General features: G+C 38.2%; 1 non-coding gene across 1 annotated transcript; it reads left to right on the top strand.

Moving 5' to 3' along the window:
• The first annotated feature begins 1400 nt into the window (after positions 1 to 1400).
• On the top strand, positions 1401 to 1502 carry LOC132298035 (small nucleolar RNA R71). Its single transcript, XR_009479496.1, has one exon. It is a non-coding gene; the product is annotated as a small nucleolar RNA R71 (small nucleolar RNA).
• The last annotated feature ends 2684 nt before the right edge of the window (positions 1503 to 4186 follow it).

Here is a 4186-nt window from a genome sequence, read left to right as displayed (position 1 = left end):
GGCATAAGCCGGAATTTGCTTAATTGCATCCAAAAGTGGAAGATTGACTGTGACTTGCCTAAACATATCCATTATCTCATTGTTCTTGGTCTTTTGCCTTTCTTTTGAAATGGACCCTTTCAAGGCGTCCGGAAATAGAGCTTTTTCAAAAACTCTTTCAGCATTTTCTTTCAAAGAATTTTCAGCATTGGACTTGTTCAATTCATTGGATTTCAAATCACTTTTCAAAGAAATGAATAACATTTTTCAAAGAACTTTTCTCAAACACATTTTTCAACACTGTTTTCAATGAATCTCTTTAGAAATCATCTTTCAACTCACAATTTGAGGGCTTCTCATTCTCAAGGTCATGCACATGCAATGAAGGAGGAATAGTGTATGGAACGGGACGGGTGACAACTTGAGGTTGTACCGGTTCACTCTTTTCATTAGGCATTCTAACTTGATTGTCTACTACCCTACCACTTCTCAAGGTTGTTACCGCATTGACATGCTCAATATTATGCCCTTCCAATGAGGATTTGGTTTCTACAACACATTGTTGTTTGATTAGGGCATTCATGTGCATCTTTCCCTTCTCTCTAGCATTAAGTGTTTCAGCTATTTGCCCTACTTGGGTTTCTAGCTTGGCAATTGATTGAGAATGAGAATGCAACAATTGAGTATTTGCTTCTAGAGTGCCCAAAGCATTTAAAACCTTTTCCTCAAAAGCGGAACCTCTAGAATTTCCTTGAGAATATGATTGGTTAGGAAAATGAGAATTAACAAATTGATTTCCTTGTGAGTTATATGGTCTTGAACCTTGGGATCCTTGGTTTTGAAGTGGAGGTGGAATGTATTTCCCTTGAAAACTGCCTTGGGAAGAGTTTGAGCCCTCCCTTTGGTTTTTCCAAGAAAAATTAGGATGATTCCTCCAACCGGGATTGTAATGGTTACCATAAGGATTGTTCCCTTGGTTCACAAATGTTGCATTAACTTGCTCAATGGGTTCATTTTGAATTTGTCCATGAGGACAATTAGAAGTAGAATGAAGAACACTAGAACAAGTCATACATGATTCATTTTGAGCTCTAGGAGAATGGTTAAGAAAGGAAGACACTTGATTCGCCAAGTTTTGATTGATCAATTGATTAAACTTTTGAGATAAAGACTTCATCTCGGCGGTTATATCATTTAAGTGGTCAACTTAATGCAAGCCAACACTCTTCCTACCTTGAGAATTTCTACCATTCCTAGATGACAATGTTCTATGCAAAGAGTTTTCAGTCATGCCCTCATAAAGACGCCACACGTCTTCCTCTTGCCGGTCTATATAAGAACCTCCCATTGAAGCATCAACCATGCCTTTATAATTGTCCGATAAGCTTTCAAAGAAGAATTGGACCAATTGCCATTTAGGCATGTCATGGTGAGGACACTACCTAAGCAATTCATTGAAGTGTTCCCATGCCTCGTGGAAAGTTTCTCCTTCCCCATGTGTGAATTCTCTAATGGCGGTTCTTATAGCATTGGTCTTAGAAACCGGATAGTACTTTTTCAAAAATTCTTGTTGCATTTCTGCCCAAGAAGTTATAGAAAAAGGCCTAAGGTTGTTAAACCAATACTTCGCCTTATCTTTAAGGGTGAATGGAAAAAGTTTCAGCCTTAAAACTTCTTCCGGCATGTCCGTGTATCGAACGGTAGAACAAACTTCAAGAAACTCATCCAAATGCTTGTAAGGTTCTTCACTAGGAAGTCCATGAAAGTTAGGTAGCATTTGGATAGTTTGTGCTTTAATCTCATAATGGTGTGCTCTAAATGGTGGCAATTGAATGCATGTGGGTGCATTATACTCATTAGGCACATAGTGATCTCTCAATGCGAGTGGTGGATTAGCAACTTGAGGTGCAACATGAACACCTTGGTTATATTGAGCTTGATTAATGATGGGGGGTTGTGGTGCATACATTGGCCTTGGAATTCACATTGGAATTTGGCCTTGTTGTTGAGGAGGTTGATGAATGTATGGCCTAGGCATGCTTAATCGAACTTGCATATTATCATTTTGCACATTAGGATGAAGGATGCCTTGTTGGTCTATGTGACCAAGGTCTTCAACATGATCATCATTGAGAGCGTCCATTGGTAGATTGGTTCTATGTGAACTTCCTCTTCCCCTTGGATTCCTAATAGTGGATTCTAAATGCAAATCAAGAGGGACAAGAGTAGGTCTCAATGAACGACGACCATGCATGCACAATGCAACACGAATAAGCAACTTTCTCAACAATGCAATTAAACTTCACAACCACAATTTTAAAATGCAATGTATGTTAAATAAATGCCTCCACGTGGGCCCCCGATTTATCTAAGGAGATTGAGTAAGAAGGTCTCACAATAGTCCTTTAGCACTTCAACTCCAAAATTAAAAGCTTAGCTTAGCAATTTTTCATTTTAAGCATTTTTCCTTTGCTTTGCTTTGCTCCTTAGCTTGGAATTACTTTGCTAACTCCTTGCTCAATGCACCTAGTCAATGAAGAACAAACTTTATAAGTAATCAAAAACAGAAAATAAAAAGAAAGTAAAGACACGATCAAAAGAGTACTAATCCTAATTGAATTTCACAATTCGACGTTGCCAATTTAAAATCCCCGGTAACGGCGCCAAAAACTGACCGGTCCTTGCCTTTACAACAAGGGTCGTGATACCAAGTCAAGCTTGAAGAGTTGTGAATTTAGGAGGTGGCCAAGTTTTACATTTATAAAAAAGCCACTACTACCTTTCTCTATATAAAATATAGATAGGGCGAGTAGGGATCGTCCCAAGGGATTTGATGGTGTATCGAATTGTGAAACTATGGTAATTAGGGTTAGTAGGTCGAGTGATCACACAATTGATTGATTGATTGATTAAGCTAAATTGAATTCAACTAAATAAAATAATATGAAGTAAACAAGAGAGAGAGAGGTCTTGGGGTGTAGAGATCACCACCAAGCAATACTTTTCTATACTACTAACAAGTGATCAATTGAGGGTAATGGATGTGTTGCAATATGATAAGGGTGTGTGTGCATTAGGTTGATTCAATTGGCAAGGATGACAAATCAAGCAAGTATTGTCTAAACATTATGTGAAGAGCACAATATATCTAAACAATAGAGCATATATTGTCTAGACAACATGGGGATAGCACAATAGATCAAAACAAGTCATTAATCCTCCATTAAGCTCACAATCCACATACAACACAATATTAGAGGAATATGTCATTTGGACTCACAAGCATGGAACATCAAACATCAAGAGTAGATTGTCCTCCCATCTAACATTACACTACCAATACACTAAATCTACACTACTAGCATGAAAATAAAGCTATCTAGACTAAGGGAGAGGCACAAACCATCAAGAATAGGCATAAACCATCAAATGAACCAAAATAGCATTCATTAAGCATATCATCTTGATAATCTCTAGATCTATAGCATCAATACACATAGACATGCATCAAAAACACTAAATCTAGAGATAAGCACATAAATATCCTACTCTAGCATACATAGACATATGGATAGAATAGAATAGTCAATTGGAAGCATTAAACCATATAAACCATGAAATAATCAAGATTTATATATACATGAATATCAAGATGTATCATACAACACTAATCCCTCAATAATACACAAGATTAGAGTATAGAAAGCATGCTTGGGGCTAACTCTAGCCCCAAGAGGATGTCTAGCCACTCATGGTAGTGATGATCCAACCCTCAAGGGCTAACTCCATGGCTGCTCCTTGTTGGTGAAGATCTCCTCCAATGGTTGCTCTAGCTTCCTCCCTTCTTCCTCTCCAAGAATAGCCTCCAAGATGATTTTCAATGTGTGACAAGAGACTCTAGTGACTCCTTCAAAAAGTGTATCATATTCCTTATATAGGTAGGTCAAATACACCCCATGATGAGCCGTGGTCGTGCAAGGCATATTCTCCAATGATTGGATGAAGGACGGAATAAATGAGCTGGACTTTAACTTTTTCTCGTTGGAGGAAGTTCGATCGATCGAACCTTAACTTGGATCGATCGAAAATGGGTTCGATCGATCGAACTGCATCTTGGATCGATCGAAGTGGTCTGACTCCTCCGGATAAGGACAAGGCTGAGATATTTCGAAGATATTTATGGGGAAAAGGACAAAAGTGGTTGGTA

This window comes from Cornus florida, unplaced genomic scaffold (assembly GCF_030987335.1).
Source record: "Cornus florida cultivar Cherokee Brave unplaced genomic scaffold, ASM3098733v1 CherokeeBrave_3.0.0_Hap2_Chr02, whole genome shotgun sequence".
NCBI classification, from domain to species: Eukaryota; Viridiplantae; Streptophyta; class Magnoliopsida; order Cornales; family Cornaceae; genus Cornus; species Cornus florida.
The sequence above is the reverse complement of the archived record's forward strand: the minus strand, read 5'-3'. Positions and strand labels throughout refer to the sequence as shown.